The following is a 16,937-nucleotide window of genomic DNA, read 5'->3' as shown; positions in this document are numbered from 1 at the left end:
TCACAGAATAGTAACCAAAATGGATGAGTTCTGGATAAGCTGCCTGACCTGGTTAGACTCCTACTTCTACCAATTATTAACTATAATATATTTATATCGCTTTAACTCTGCTTCACGATTAAGTGGTGTCTACCTTGTAAAACCAATTTAAGGACAAAAACAATAACAACAACAGCAACAGCAGCAGCAGCAGCAACAACAACAACAGAATCTACAACCCAGTGTCTGAAATGAAAACAATCAGAATTGCTTCATAGTCTGGAAGTGTGGTTACAAGGAGAGGCCTGGCCTTCTACATCAAAGACCCCCGCTGGTTAACTTGAGTAAACTTTAGGGAGTGACTTGACATCACTATGACCTAATTCTTTAAAGGGATTATTAGCAATGCCTGTGTGTCATAAGTTTTCCTGTGAGATTATTATTATTATTTTAATTCTAGTGAGAGGATATTTAAAATGGGATTCGGGAAAAAGTGTTCAGCACATTGTAGCCACTGCTCCTGTCAGCTTTGGCTATAGTTAGTGAACACAATGTGAGGGGGAGAAAGCAGAAGGAGAAGATCATACTTAGCTTTCCATGGATGTCTTTGATCCCGTCATTTGATGCTTGTTTAAGTCACACACATACACACAAAACCAGTCTGTAAGGATAAAGGATAACGCCTGTGTTGTGACCAGCCTGTGACTAAAAGCTCAACCTTCATTCTGCACCATTGGCCTACATAGCTGTTTGAACATGCACAGAGTGTGTGAATTTCCTATGAACGCCTTGATCAACACTGGAATCAAGGGGAAAAGTTCAGTACACGTAGACGAGAGGACTATTATTTTTAGGAAAGACAAGTACGAGGGGAAATTTCACAGTACCTCCTCTTAAACAGACAGCATGCTAACAGAGAGTCACTTCTACCATCTAAAAAGCTTGCCAGAGAAGAAGCACAACAAACTCTTTAGTTTAGTGACTCTGCCCTATTCAATTTGTGTATCGAGTTTCTTCTCTCCTCTGCCTATAACCTCAACAATGATTCTCCATAAAGATGCAAGTAAGCATCTAATGGACAACCAACCAGTGGCATATATTCACTAGAAAAAGGGGTCAGACAGGCACTGGGCAGTAGACACGAAGCAGCCCTCTCTGTCTCAGGAAGCCAGTGAGCAAAAGGCTTCAGCATCCCAGAGATCTGGGCAGGTGCACAGATGACAGAAACCTGAAACAAGACAGACACGCACAAAATGTTCTGGGAGGAAAATAGTGCCCAACCCTGGGCAGGCTGGAAAGGGGTGCATTCGGCACTCCAGTATTGTGATGGATGGTTCTTAAAAGAGCATCTCCTAGCCACTGGCTCCCTGGATCTGAAGTCCTGAAGAGCTGGTACTAGTGAAGAGAGCACGGCCTTAGTGCTAGGACTGCCAGGTTTTGTTCCACTAAGAAGCATGGTTAGAACAGAATTAAATACGTTTCCCTATAGTGAACCTTTAGTAGCAAATTAGGCATTGCTAAAAACAACAACAACAACGGAGGAAGTATTACAGACATTCTCAAGAAGACCCGGAGGTGGGGGGTGGAGGGTGGGGGGTGAGGGGCAGCAGGGGATGCAAGATCCAGTTTGCACTGGATGTTCCCATTTCAAAGATGCCAATACTCTAACACTGATCAACGCATGCCCCCCATCCCCGTAACTTCCACAATGGCACAAACTATTCTGGGGAAGGTTAGTTATATCCATGCTATTATCCAAGACTATCTTGGACTGTCACTGGCATGCTGCACTGTCAGCTAAGCTTCCTGCTAGTCTGCAATGTCTGGAAGCAATTCCTTCACAACTTCAAACTGCATCAAGTCTGTAATGCTCATTCCAAACACAACTCCAGCAAGAAAATGGCTGGCTACTTGTTCCTGCCTTAGGTGTGGTTACAGTCCAGGAAAGCCGGTATATTTATTGGTTTTTGGTTTTTTTTTTTTTTTTTTTCTCCTTTCCTTGAGCCTCCGGTTTCCTAAGCGATACTTTCTCCTGGTTCTCAGTCTCCGGTTTACCGAGGTAGAAGTCATGAGGCACCCGCATACTCAGTTCCTTACCAGCTCTGCCAGGATCAGTGCTCTGGTGACGATTCAGAGCTTTACGTGGCCAGAGCAATTCTGGATGGGAGTGGGGGAAGGAAAACCGCGGAGGTGTTTACCAAAACACATCCCCAGCCACACTTTTTTTTTTTTAATCCAGCAGAGAAAGAAACTGGCATCTTGCATGAGTGTTTAATTAAAGCTCGGTTGGAAGTGCATTGGCCCCCTCCGACTTGGCGGGTAGCAACAGCATCCTAGAGCTTTGCAGACAGCTCAGAAATGTAATCAGACAGCATCCTTTCCCTCACTCTGTAGGTCTCCCTTTCTAGGGGCCATGAGCTGGTAGCCCACGGGGATGTGGACAGCACAGCTTCTGGCCTTTTGCTCCCGAGGAGAAATAAACAAGGTGAGGAACCTTGCCATGCGCCTCTCCCAGTGTACAAGGTGGGCTACAAGGTGATGACACCCTTGACCCGTCCTCCTCTGCCTGTACCTCTCCGCTCCTGGGGAGCTGCAGCCAGGGCTGCCTCTGGAGGGCTCCAGCTTGGGGCGCTTCAGTATGCAGGAGCACGGGGAAAGGGGCCCAGGCTGTGTGCCCAGCGGTGGCTGCAGCAGTCACTGCTGCCCTGCTGCTCCCCGGTGTCCTGCGGATGTAGCCGGGGGCTCGGGGCTCAGAGGTGGCTGCATATAGACATGACCTCCCACCCATGGGTTACCTGAATGCTGTACGCGGAGGCTCACTGGAGGTCGTGGAGGAGGCGCGGGAGGACGGAGAGCAGCGGGCCCGCGCCAGCAGGATGTGCTGTCTCACGCTGCGCGGCTAGGCTAGCGCTCCTCCCGGAGCGATCACTTCCTCTCTCCTGAGCCTGACACTGACAGCTCCCAACACCAGGGCTGCGGGGCTCGCCCCGCCCACGGCCCACGCCCTCCACACCCGCGCCTCCCGCGGGAGGGCCTCCGCACAGCGCAGCACCGCCTCGGGCCAGCCTGGCAAGGAGGAGGGAACCCGGGGACAGTCAGTCCTAGGCTGAAGGCAGCGCACACCTTAGTTACTGCCAAGGAGAGCTGTGAGTCTGCCAAGCTCCTGATGATTTTCTCCATGGGCAACTTTCACTCCCAGACAGAGAAACTTTAAGTCTTTAAAAAAGAAACAGACAAGCTTAGATCTATCCATTCTGTACAGGTACGGTTGAACATAGGCTTCCTCAGACATATACAAACAAATACACAAACAGTTAAACATACAAACCTATACATTATATCTCTATCTATCTATCTATCTATCTATCTATCTATCTATCTATCTATCTACACACACACACATATGTGTGTGAATATAAATCATATATACATAAATACATATTGATACATACACACATGTAGACATATACGAATAGATATACATAGGTACACCTATGTATGTACATATGTTATCTACAGTGTGTGTGTGTGTGTGTGTGTGTGTGTGTAGCTTGCTTCTCGTTGCTTTTCTGATGTCTTGGCTTTAGAAACAAAACAAAATACCTGAGAAACACTTTTGGACTTCCCCGAAGCTTACCATCCTAGCTGTCACAGCGCTGAGGGAGGGAGTTTAGGATGTATGGCAGCGTGGGATTGGCATCACTTTGTAGATGAGCTTTTCATTGTTTGCAGGAACACCCTGGTCATCACTGTGCAGATAAGAGAGTATATATGTGGGGGGCATCCCATAGATACCCAAATATTTGTGATTTTATCAGTTGGCCAATGTCACAGTAATTTCAAAATAAGATCCAATCATGAATACAGTGTCTTATCTATCATTGTTTCAGATTTGTTTTCTTGGATGGTCTTTTTGATCATAGAAATAGTTGACTTAAGGCTAAATGCTTCTAGGTTGAAGAGATTCAAGATATCCTAAGAAAGAAAGATAACATGAGTCAATATATGTTGTTGCCATGGACTGGAAATGCTCAATGCAGGTCAACTCTACATTAATTTTCTTTTAAAATTTTTTTACCTGATAGAGTAGACAAAATGTTATGAGCGCTGTGTGACGCTTACTCTTGGTTGTCAACCTGACTAAAGTTGAAATCAACTAATAGGCATCCCCTTGGGCACACCTGTTAGGCATTATTGTGATTAGGTTTTCTGAAAGGGAAGACCTACTGTAAATTTGGGAAACATTTTCCCAATTATTTCTTTCTAGTACTTTCCCATTATCCTCGCAAATGCATTTATATAGTTAACATCTTGTCCAGCTTACCTCACCCGTGGCTATGCTGCCATTCTTTGCAGACATCAGAAGCCAGCTTCACCAGCCTTCCTGAGTGAGCTGAAGACCAGAGGCTTTGCAGGAACTCCCTAGGCCTTTGCACTGGACTAGGATTGCAGAAATATCCATCCCCTTAACTGGTCAGGACTGGTGTGGTGGTTTGAATATGTTTGGGCAGGGAGTGGCACTGTTAGGAGGTGTGGCCTTGTTGGAGTAGGTGCAGCCTTGTTAGAGCAAGTGTGTCACTGTAGGGGTGGGCTTTAAGACTCTTCTCTTAGCTGGCTGGAAGCCATTCTTCTCCTAACTACATTCGAATCAAGATGTAGAACTCTCAGCTCCTCCTGCACCACCCCTTCCTGGATGCTGCTACACTTCCTGCCATGATGATAATGGACTGAACCTCTGAACCTATAAGCCAGTCCCAATTAAATGTTTTCCTTTGTAAGAGCTGCCATGGTCATGGTGTCTGTTCACAGCAGTAAAACCCTAACTAAGACAAGTGGGTTCTTGTTTTCTCTAGTATGAAGATAGCTATTGTTTGACAACCTACATTGTATCATTTGAGTTGATCTAATAATCTTCTTTTAATACATATCCAATATCCATTTACTCAACTATGTCCCTCTATATAACCCTGAAAACCATAGTCTACAAAAGGACCTTGAGTCTCCGAGCATTTACAAAGCACCAGAGCTCCTGAACAGCCTAGCTGAGATTTAAATTACATTTACCTTAGTACTCAGCTCACCTGGGAAGCCAAATTTCTGTCTTTACAACACAAAAGTGTCCAGTGCCTACTACTTTCAAACCATTGCGGTAGTCATGTCACATGATCCAAAACCTAGGAAACTACAGTCTTTATTCTCAAAGATATGAGGGAGGAGAAAGGAAATATAATTAAGAACAACTGTGACTGTGGATGTTTGAATAGAGAGCTATTGTAAAAGTAGAAATGAAGAAGGGTGGCATTGCTACACATAAAATTCCAAAGCAGAGAAAAGCCGAAATGCACACAGCAAACAGTAAGTAGGCCATTGTGTTTGAGAGTGACAAATTCATGAAGAGTATAACTGGGCCCTAACAGAGGCTGAAATTGTGTACTGGTGACCCACTAAAGGCATTTGAGTGGAAAACAAAACAAAACAGCCCCCAAACCGAGATGAGTCACCTGGAAGCATCCATAGGATGGAGATTGGATCTACAAGAAAAGGGAGAAAAGACCACTTGGAAGTTCAGTACAGGATTCCATGCTTTTGTCCAGTTCTATCATTACAAATGTCCGGCGCTGTATGCTAAGCAAGTGTTCATCCCTCAGTTGAAAAATTAGTCATATTAGTTACTTCATTTTATTCCTCAAAAAGAATTCAATGTAGGATATTGAAGAGACATTTGAACATTGATGTTCATTGAAACATTTTGTTGTCTCATGGTCAAAGAGTAGAAGCAATTCAACCATCTACCCAGAAATGGAAGATGTGTGTGTGTGTGTGTGTGTGTGTGTGTGTGTGTGTGTGTGTGTATTATGCAGCCTCAAAAACCCTCTGTTGAATCCAGTAAGATAGAAGAAAGTAGAATGCGGTATGTCATGTGAAATAAGCAAGTCACAGAAGGAAAATATTGTGTAGTTCCATTTACATAAAGTATGTAGAAGAATAGAAATAAGGAACAAAATATGCAGGTAGTTTCCAAGAGGAAAACTTTCAGGAATGATTAAAGGTTTGTTTGTTTTGCTTTGCTTTTGTAAGAATAAAAGCTCCATTGATTGATAGTTTAACAATGAGAATATACTTAACACTATTGAATTTTACCCTTAAGAATGATTGAGATACTGTTCTTAGCTTGTGTGTTTTAACAATAAAAAGGCAGTGATAAATGATTTTCATTATGCATTATCCAGGTACAATATACTGTGAGACTAGAAATAAACATGAAATGAAGGACCCTGTTTCCAGGCTCTGGCCACCACCAATCTAGCTAACATCCTACTTTGTGTTAATAGCAATATGGTGGTTTTATGTGGTACATAGATTCTTTGTCTTGGCAAAGTTTCTTCTTATGTCCCAGGGGTTCATTTATTTTTATTTATTTATTTATTCATTCATTCATTTAGGTTTTTTGAGACAGGGTTTCTCTGTATAGCCCTGGCTGTCCTGGAACTCACTTTGTAGACCAGGCTGGCCTTGAACTCAGAAATCCGGCTGCCTCTGTCTCCCAAGTGCTGGGATTAAAGGCGTGCGCTACCACCGCCTGGCAGAGTGTTCTAGTTTTTAATGTACTATTCTACCATTCACGTACTGAAAGACATCTTAGCTGCTTCTAGCTTTTATAATGATGACTACAATTCTTCTGAGCATTCATAAGCAGGGGTATACAAGCATTTGTACTTTGGGATTCATTTGGATCAATATCTAAGATCATGACTACTGGATCCTTTGATAAACTTAATTATCAGCTTCCTAGGGTATTGATAAACATTTTAACAAAGTGGCTACATCTTGCTTTCCATCAGCAACGCATGACATTCCTGTGGTCTCAGATACGCATAAACCCTGAGTGCTGTTGGTGTTTTGGATGTGAGCCATTCTGATAGATGTGTAGTTGCATATTAGTGTAGTTCTAAATGGTGAGTCCCCCACAGAATGCTCTGTAAACTGTCTTTTATCTGTTTGCTTGCATCAGTCTAAGTTGGTTGTTCAGATATCTGTTCATTTTATGAATTTAGACTTTCTTGGATTTTAATTGTTTTTAGTTTTTGTATTTATTATTTTACATATGCTCTGTGATAAGAAGTATTTTCTTCATTCTGATACTTGCCTTTTTCTTCTGTTTTACACATTCCCTTTCATACCAGCAGTTTTAAATTTCAGTGAAGAAGAATGGTAATTTTTCATGGATTGTATTTTTCATTCTTCTAGCTAAAAAGCTATTACCAGACCTAAGAATAAATAGAATCTCTGTTTTCTTTTAAAGTTTAGTAGTGTTACATTTTACATTTAAATCTACTGTTGATTTTGAGGTAATTCCTACAAAAAAGTACATCTGTGTCTGATTTATTTACATGTAGGTTTCTAGTTGTTTTAGTGCTAGTTCTTTTAAAAGACAGTGTAAAGCATATATTGTCTCTTTGAAATGATGTGTGCATGTAAAGATCTTATAGCTTATCATGCGGTGCTTTCCAAACCAAATTCCATCTTTCCAGCTGTACTGGCGTAACCCAGGATCAGAGAGTGGTCTTTGTTCTGAATTAAGGGATAGCAAAATAAAGATATTGCATCTTGTTTTATTCAATAACACAAAAAAGTTAAATGTACTTCTATTTTTTTTACACAAGTGTATTGGTTATTTTTGTTGCTGTAATAAAACACCAAGACCAAAAGTAGCTTAGTTTGGCTCAGGTAGCAGACTAAGAGTTTACTATGGCAGGAGGGTGTAGCAGCCAGCAGCCACAGCAGGAAGCTGGCTGGTCCCATTTTGTTACACAGGAAGTAAAAAATTGGAAGTGAGCCAAGGCTTTAAACTCTCAAAGCCCATCCCTACTAATGAACTTCCTCCAGCCCCATCCCTACTGATGCACTTCCTCCAGCCCCATCCCTACTGATGCACTTCCTCCAGCCCCATCCCTACTGATGCACTTCCTCCAGCCCCATCCCTACTGATGCACTTCCTCCAGCCCCATCCCTACTGATGCACTTCCCCCAGCCCCATCCCTACTGATGCACTTCCCCCAGCCCCATCCCTACTGATGCACTTCCCCCAGCCCCATCCCTACTGATGCACTTCCCCCAGCCCCATCCCTACTGATGCACTTCCCCCAGCCCCATCCCTACTGATGCACTTCCTCCAGCCCCATCCCTACTGATGCACTTCCCCCAGCCCCATCCCTACTGATGCACTTCCCCCAGCCCCATCCCTACTGATGCACTTCCCCCAGCCCCATCCCTACTGATGCACTTCCCCCAGCCCCATCCCTACTGATGCACTTCCCCCAGCCCCATCCCTACTGATGCACTTCCCCCAGCCCCATCCCTACTGATGCACTTCCCCCAGCCCCATCCCTACTGATGCACTTCCTCCAGCCCCATCCCTATTGATGCACTTCCTCCAGCAAGCCTCCATGACATAAACGTTCCATAACCTCCATAAAGAGTGCCAATAACTAGGATAGCTGTTCAAATCCATGAGCCAGCGGGGCACCTTTCTCATGTAAACCTCTCCAACAAGATTCTGTGCAGTGTTGACAATCCATTGTTCTGTGATGAATTATTGTATTTTGTGAGTGATTACCTGAGAGCTTGTATGATGGGTTTTAAAACTGTCTTTCCAATAGATAATGGCTACTTCCATGCACTTAGAAGAGATTTCAGAATTAGAACGAAAGAAAATCATCCACAAAATGACAGTCTCAACTCCAAGAGTAACCCCTTGCTCCCAAGATAGAAATAAGTTCTTAAGAAGGAGCTAACCAGCTAATCAGAATAGACTGGGAAATTCCCATTCATTGGCCATGAAGAGGTAGCCATTTCAGATTCCTAGAAGGAATTAATGGTACAGCTAAGTTTTCATGTGTGAATTAGACCGTGGATCCAAATGTAAATCCTCCCCTGCCTCCACACATACACCTTGCTGGTTTCACTAGTCTGTATACAAATTCCTAGACTCTTATGATACTCAAATCTCCTAGGACTATGGATAAAGCAATAACATTTGTCTCCTGTGATATTTCAATAACTTAATCTATAAAGATACTTATAACAGTCCCTAACGAAGGCTTTAAATCAGCCTATATGGGATGTAAACCTTTGTAGCCTCCAGAATTCAAGTGATAGTAATCTAAAACAGTGATATTGCCAGATCACTACCAGACTTCAAGACAAAGTCTTCATGCTCAGAGCACCTGTCCTTCATCCGTGCTGGATATGGGTGTGGCTCTCTACCTGCTCCCTTCTTCCTGTAGAACTCCACTGCATAGAGGTCCAACAGCACACTTAGACGCTTTGAGTCTCACCCATGCCCAAAGTCTCCTCTGCAAATCATTCTTCAGTTTATTGTACACACACACACACACACACACACACACACACACACACACACACACACAGACACACACACCCTGAAAATTAACATCAGTGGTTCAAGGTATCTAAATTATTAATACAAGATGTGAAGCACCAGAATCAGCTGTTAAAATGTAAAGTGCTTGAGGTTGGCAGCGTAGCTCAGTTAGAGGAATGTTTGTCCAGCTGTCATGAAGCCCTGGGGCTCATCCCTCATACTGTATGAGGTAATCCCAGCATTTGGGAGGATCAGAAGGTCAAGGTTAACTATCTAGTGAATTAGAGGACAGCCTAGGCTATATGAGGACTTACCCCGAAGTAAACATATTGATTAATTAATTATGATACAATGTAATATGCTTACTAAGGAAAAATTGCTTGAAATAGTTCTTACTTATAGTTCATATGATGTGTACTTTATGTTAAGTAATAAAAATCTGTGAAGAAACAAATTTATGCCACTTCCCATATATCTGTTTGTGTTTGTTCTCATATATCTGTTTGTGTTTGTTCTAAACAGAGCTAGTGTGTTCAGATTGAGAACTGTATGTTCAGGAATGAGTATGTGTTTTGTGTTTGAATGTGTCTTTAAAACATAAGACTGACTTATGGAGAAATCAATGACTCCCTAATTCCCAATCTTTATTGCATGAATCTTTTTCATTAAGAGACAGCATCTATGCTTTTAAGTGGTATGCTAAAGGTTTTGCTATAAATAAATAAGCACCTGCAAGACTATGCCCCAAATAATTGTTCTCAGTTTTGGAACAATGAGCTGAGATGTCTGCTGTGTGACTAGGCGGTTATTCAAAGTAACTCTGTATAATTTCCAAAACAACTCTAATTATACTGTAATTGCCTATATTTGTAATAGACTTGGATCATAAGCACCCATTTCCTGCCCCTTCACTTTTGTATCGGTGTGTCTTTGTACCGTCTCCTCTACCCGCCTGCTTGTGCTTCCTTGACCAGTTTCTCTTTCAAGTATTGTACAAAGCCCAAAATGCATGGTTTTAACAGTTCATATATAATACAATCATGAAAGCTACCTGAACAGCAACAAGGAAGAGCTTTACACCTGAGAAATATCATTTAAATAATATAAACTGATGGGCAATGATTACATAACAACTGGGCTTTATTGTTTCAAATTCACTTTCTACCGTTGCCTAGATGACATGAAATCAGTGTGTATATTGTTTCTGTTTTAACTTATTACTTAATTACTTATTTTGAATTTCTGTTAATATACATAAAAGAAACCTGCATTAAAATAATTAATAGCCCAGTTTTGGGAACATTCCTTTTCTACACGATCCCGAAAAACATATTTTGTAGTTTTTGTAATCACTACTCAGAAAGACTGACTGTAACAGAGGAGTGTGACACCTGTCTTTTACAGGCCTTTGAACATGTTTTAAGTCATCTGTATTTATAGTACTCTTTCTCTCTTTCACACACACACACACACACACACACACACACATACACACACATACACACACACACACACACACACACACACACACACACACACACACACAGTGTTATGATGGCATTTCCAGGTAATTATATTGTATCATACATGGGCTTTTTTCTTTTGAGTTTGCCATATTTTCTATGTAATGTGCATTGGGTTTCCCAGCAAGCCTGATAGATGTCAGGTTTGGTTCTGTTTGTTTAGTAGAAGTGTTAGTTACAGACAAAAGTCAACATGTATATGGCAATTTCTTCCTTTTTTACACATCCCGAACATACACCAATTCTTATCACTCAGCAGTGATCGTGGTGTCTATACAAGAGTTTAATGTTGCTGCACTACCCCATGCTACAAGGAAAGTCAGGATATGGATGGAGCGGGGGTGGAGGGGAGTGTTCACATTCTAACCCTGCCTGAGTAAACATAGATCATGACCTTCTGTGTATCCTCTCTAGGACAGACAACTTAGATTATTGCATGCACCAATCTGGTTGCATTGAGCTATAAAAGATAAGAAGGAAGTCCCTTCTAGTCCCTTCTAGCATTCTATAGTGATGTACCACAGTCTTTGCTAAGCTGGGAAAGATTTCTAAGTTATACCTGTATATTTGTATACTGAAAGGGTCTTAGAATATAGCCCAGGCGGACCTATAGTAACTCATGATCCTTCTTGGCCCTGAGTCTTAATGTTAACTTTATCATTATCATCATCATCATCAACATCATCAACATCATCATCATCAACATCAACAGTAGTAGTAGTAGTTTTGTTTCTTTGAGACAGGGTTTCTCTATGTACGCCTGGCTGTCCTTGAGCTTAGTATGTAGACCAGGCTGTCTGGAAACTCACAGAGATCTCACCAATAGTGATGAGATAAAAGGTATGTGCCCTGTCCTTGTGTGTGTGTGTGTGTGTGTGTGTGTGTGTGTGTGTGTGTGTGTGTGTGTGTGTAATTGTGTGCAATTATGTACTCCAACATTAAATACTGGTCTGGAGTTAGGTCTTGGGTAGTCCATATATCTAGAAATGAGCTCAAGTTGAACTATAGAAGGATTTCTGGTGGTTAGATAAAAGCCAGCGTTCTCCCAAGAACTTGTGAAAGCATTTCTCATCTGCCAAAAGGAGTTTTGTTTTGTTTTGTTTTGTTTTGTTTTGTTTTGTTTTGTTTTGTTTTTTACCTATCGCAGAAGAGATCTATGGATACTTGTGGTACCTGTCGGCATATCAAAGCCCATGCTAAATCCTAGACTCTCTCAGTAACACACAAGTACCCACTAAACATTACTAAGTCCATATCAGCTCCTGGCCTTCCCCTCAATCCAGCTACTCATCTTCCTTGTAGTCTATATAATTTGTCCGACTCACTCTCTCTGTCTCTTGTTATCCTCTATTTCTTGCCTCTCTCTCTCTCTCTCTCTCCTTCTCTCCTGCTATGCCTTACTCTCGGTGTCTTGCTATCTCACTATCTCTGCTATGCCCTTTCACTTCCTGATTCCTTAGCCCTGGCCATGTATGGTCTCCTTTCTTTCCTCTCTGCCCTGGACTCTTCCAGATGCCTCTGGATCCTTCCTCTCTCTTATTCACAGCAAGCATTTTCCCCCTAATAATGGAGTGGGCAAGTCAGCACTTTCTTTACTGCCCACTCACATACAAGTTGAGAAAGATGATCCATCGACATTGAAGAGATGTTAGCTGTGTGTTTGTCACTGAGCCTTGAGGCCCCTTTGCTGTTCTCGGGTTGGATGATAATGACTAACAGATTTAAGCTGTTTGTGGAATGCCCATACTATGTGTATCAGGTCCTGGTTTTGGTTCCCAGAAATGCACAGACAAAGACAACTAGTAAACAAATGTATTGTAAATAAACATATCCTGAGTATTTTAAAAATTCAAACTTACTTATCTTCAGCTTTTGTCAGTGGGTTCAGATATGTCTTTTTCTAAAGAACTTTTTCTTATTAAAACGTCCTAATCATTTGGACTGAAAGCAAAAGATGAGCTATCCTAAGCTCTTTAAAGCAATTACATATTTTACTTTGGCATTCTTAATATTACTTCATGATTTTTAAGTCACACTTTCTTTCTCACTGAAGACTTGTGTTGATGGAGATAAATTGCTGAACTATTCCAAGAGTTTAATATTCTCACTTGTCAAATACTCCCAAAGTCATGCGACAGACAGACTTTTGTCAAATGGGATAGTTAGCATTAAGAGTCTGAAAGCAATTCTTTTTCTTTATACTAAAGGAACTGAAAATAAAAATTTATGCTTTGAGTAAGATCATTTAGAAGCATATTAGGTCAGCAAGGCAACAGCATTCCAAGTTTTGTTCAATCAAGATAACAAGGGTATGTTTTATGTTTCATTTCTGTGTTACAATATAGTAGAGTGGGAAGGAAGAGAGAGGGGAGGGGGAGGAGGCAGATGGGGGTAGGGAGAATATGAATGGCAGTTAGAGCCTTGGCAAGATGTTTCAAAGAAACAGAAAAAATACAGACAAATGCAGACACAGCTCAGTCAACCCCGAGTTTAATCTCAAATTGGATGAAGTGCTTTGTTCTATGTTCCAGTCGTTTTAGCCTTAGATGGATGCTAACTATCTCACTAACAGTTTTTAAATATCTCCTCTCTGTTGGGAACATATGGTTTGCTATTTTTAAGCATCAAGATTTATAATTAGAAGCAAGGCTTATTTTCCAGTGCAAATCCAGGATTTTTACCTAGGCGTAAATAGATAACTGGAGGGCTGATATTTGCACTTAACTACCTTGTTATCCTGTCCACAAACTTACCAACTGCATCATTGAATTCTTCCTTCATTAGACTATATTTTTCCCTATAAAATTTCCATGGTGACAAATGTCAGAGACAGCTTCTACTCTACTCTTTGAATTTTTTTCTCACAATCACACAGATATTTTTCCTACCCATATATACATATACACATACACACACACACATACATACATATATATATATGTATATTAACATTATTTAAGGTAGAATAAATTTATGGAAAATTTACACTTTAATCACCATCCACAATTTATCAATAATTCTTCAAGATTTTGATGCAAAAGTCCCATAATTGATTATGCCAGGGTACCAGGAAAAGACAGTGAGGGGCTGTCTATATTTTTTTCTTCCCTTTGGTGTGAGGATCAAAAGGCAGCCTCACGTGTTAAGCATGTGCTCTATCACTGTACCACACCTGCATGTCCAAGAGAAACACTTAAAGAGTTTCACCATCAAAGGGATACGTAAGACATGTCAAGCATCACAGATATGCTTCAGCCATAGCTATGCCCAAGAGTGAACATCAATTTTGTGGGATGAGAGAAATTTGGCGTTTGCCCTTATTTTTGTTTTTTGAAGTAAATGACTGATGTGTCAAATTGCTGGATTATATTGCTTGTCTTAAAAATAATCTTATGTTAATACTTAAGCATTTTTCAAGTTTTCTCAAATGATGGCGAAATGAAGGGGTTTTGAAGGTATACAAAGAAAGGCCATGTTACTTGGTCTTCATAAATGTGTGTTCTATTGCAACAGCTGACCTTCAACAAATGCTTTCCAAATGTCTACTATGTGCCAGGAATTAAAGATGCAGCTTCCTTTTCATGTTAGGTTTCTCCTGGCATATCGAGGCCATTGGAATTATCTCATGGCCCAAACCCTTGCTGAAGGGTCATTGTGTTAGTTACTCTTCCCCTTGCTGTGACAAAATAAATGTGTGACAAGCAAGTTCCACGAGGAAGGGATTGTTTGTTTACCCTTGAGAGATCATCACCATAGGGAAGCGCTGAGGGGGAGAGTAGCTCCTTCATGATAGTAAATGGTGTAGCTGCTCACGTCTGTCTGCAGTCTACAAGCAGAGAAAAAGCCAATCCCTCTTCTTAGCTCACTTTCTCCTATTTTCTCCTTTTTTTGAGGCCAGGAGTCCAGCCCATGGGATGTTGCTGCTCACACTCAAGCCCAGGTCTCTGGAAACAGCCTCACAGGTATACTCAGAGGTTGTTTCCTAGGAAGCACCAAATCTGGTCAAGGTGACAGTGAGGATTAACCACCACAGTGAGTAATTTGCTGACCAAACTCACTGGTTGTAAAGCATAAGGCGAGGCCATCAACTCATGCTGCATGAAGCCAGAACCCCAGTCCTTGCTGAGCTGCACAGCCATGGTTGTTTCATAAGGTCTGTGATAGCACCTGAAGCAGAGAGCCAGATTTCAAGACTTTCAGAAATTTAATTACAGCCAGATAGATATTAACTTGACCTCAGCCAAGTGAGCTTGCTTTGCTGTCTTTTGGATTCTTCGTTTGTGAAATGGTAAGACGGAGGTCACCAATCCCACTGGGCCATCCTGAGGCTGAAACATGTTAGCAGAGCATAATCACTTAGAAAATGACACACACAGAGTGCTCACTGTTATTAAATCCCGGGGACTATTTATTACCTTGAATTATGTCTTAGCAGATCTCCAAGGTGGTTTGTCTTTTCTTTCTCTTTACTTCGTCCTTCCTTCCTCCTTCCTCCCTTTTCTTTCTTTCCCCTACCCCCCTCTCTTTCTTTGTTTCTCTCTCTCTCTCTCTCTCTCTCTCTCTCTCTCTCTCTCTCTCTCTCTTTTTCTTTCTTTTTTTTTAGAATAGTGGGTAAGACTAAATAGTAGCAGCTGTTCAGCTGTTACTGGGAACAGAGGGAAGCTATCTGAGAAGGGGGTGGGCAACACAGACTCGCCAAGAGACCCAGAGATAGGGAACAGAAAAAAAAAACGCACAACAAACTGTCAGAAGGGGAGCTGTGGAAAAGCTAGGCTAGTGCAGCACACCCCCTGACACACACACACACACACACACACACACACACATTCTGTTGTAAATGGCATGGCATGGCTGGCAAAAATAAAGATGCCCGAAACACTGTCTCTCAAATTGAGTGCTGTACTGTTGGAAAAATGAACACCAAAGAAATGGGAAGTTCCATAAGAGTCATGTGTGCAAAGGGACGGCCCATTGCCAGAGTTCTGATAATGTCAGACCACCTGTTAAGATGCGTCTGAAGGCCTGACAGTGATGGGTCAGAGTGGTCAGGACTACATCTTGACCAGGACTGCTCAGATGTGCAAATCCTTGCTACTCTTTTTAAATTTGAATTTCACCTCAGGTCTCCAGAAGACAGACTTAGGGAGTGTCTGGATCTTTCTCCTCCCAATGTTGCTGTATTGAATTTTTTTTCTGCTCACCACTGTAAATCTGATAAGTGTTATTGATTTATTGAGGATGAGGGGCTGAACATGGCTTGGTGCACAGGCTGAGACTCCTATGTTAGATAGCATTGATAGTTATCACCATAGGAATCAAACCTGGAAGGTAGAACTGCACATCAAATCATGGCGCCAGTGTATGGGGCACAGATGAAAAGCAGCCATGTTCTCAGTGTTTCCCCAGCCACTTTTTTGTGCCTTCTTAAGTGGCTTTGCTCAGGATGGCTCTCTGACCTCCCACGAGTCTGTCATAAGTACCCTCCCCAATCAAGCCCACCCCTTCCCACTGCCCTCTGTGCCAGTCTCTGATATAAGCTAACTTTGTAAACACTTGAGTTAGGCACCAACACTAAACCTTTTGATTTCTGCCAATAGTGGGGCTCAAAATACACCAGTGTCTCTTACTCCTAAGCCTAGTCAGCATCACGAACAATTTTTATAGATTATTTTATAGGAATGAGTGCTAAGGAGGGGACCCTATCAATTCTAGCATGAGTGACTATAGTATCAAAGCCAAAGAAAGAGGCCATGCTACCAGTATCCATGGTGTTGGATAACACGTGCCAGAAAAGTGACCCCACGAGAGGAAATCTCTCCCTTCTGTCTGGGCTTTTTTTTCTCAGTTTTTGTTCTGTTTGTGTGATAAGTTTGTTGTAGAAGAAATTGGCCTTTTCTCTTTTAGCAATCCTGAACAAGGTGTATGTGTGTTGTGTGTGTGTGTGTGTGTGTGTGTGTGTGTGTGTGTGTGTGTGTAGCACACAGGTGTTCTTGGTGGGGATAGGAGTAACATGACACTTCTACTAGTAATTGTTAAGATTTTTTTCTTTC

The 16,937-nt window shown here is 41.8% G+C and overlaps 1 protein-coding gene across 9 annotated transcripts in view; it reads right to left on the bottom strand.

Annotated features, from left to right (window-relative positions):
* Positions 1–3,111, bottom strand: part of Dync1i1 (dynein cytoplasmic 1 intermediate chain 1) — a 302,440-nt gene extending 299,329 nt beyond the window's left edge. For 5 of the 9 annotated variants that reach the window (NM_001191023.1, NM_010063.4, NM_001191025.1 and 2 more), the window contains exon 1: positions 2,775–3,072. The gene's annotated coding sequence lies outside the window, so the exon portion shown is untranslated. Of the gene's footprint in view, positions 1–566; positions 636–2,774 lie in introns of those variants that run through there. The other 4 variants (XM_030255138.1, XM_030255139.1, XM_017321380.1 and 1 more) reach the window with 2 other exon arrangements.
* Positions 3,112–16,937: the final 13,826 nt, after the last annotated feature.

This window comes from Mus musculus, chromosome 6 (assembly GCF_000001635.26).
Source record: "Mus musculus strain C57BL/6J chromosome 6, GRCm38.p6 C57BL/6J".
In the NCBI taxonomy this organism is placed as follows: domain Eukaryota; kingdom Metazoa; phylum Chordata; class Mammalia; order Rodentia; family Muridae; genus Mus; species Mus musculus.
This window is presented reverse-complemented; position numbering and strand designations above follow the sequence as displayed.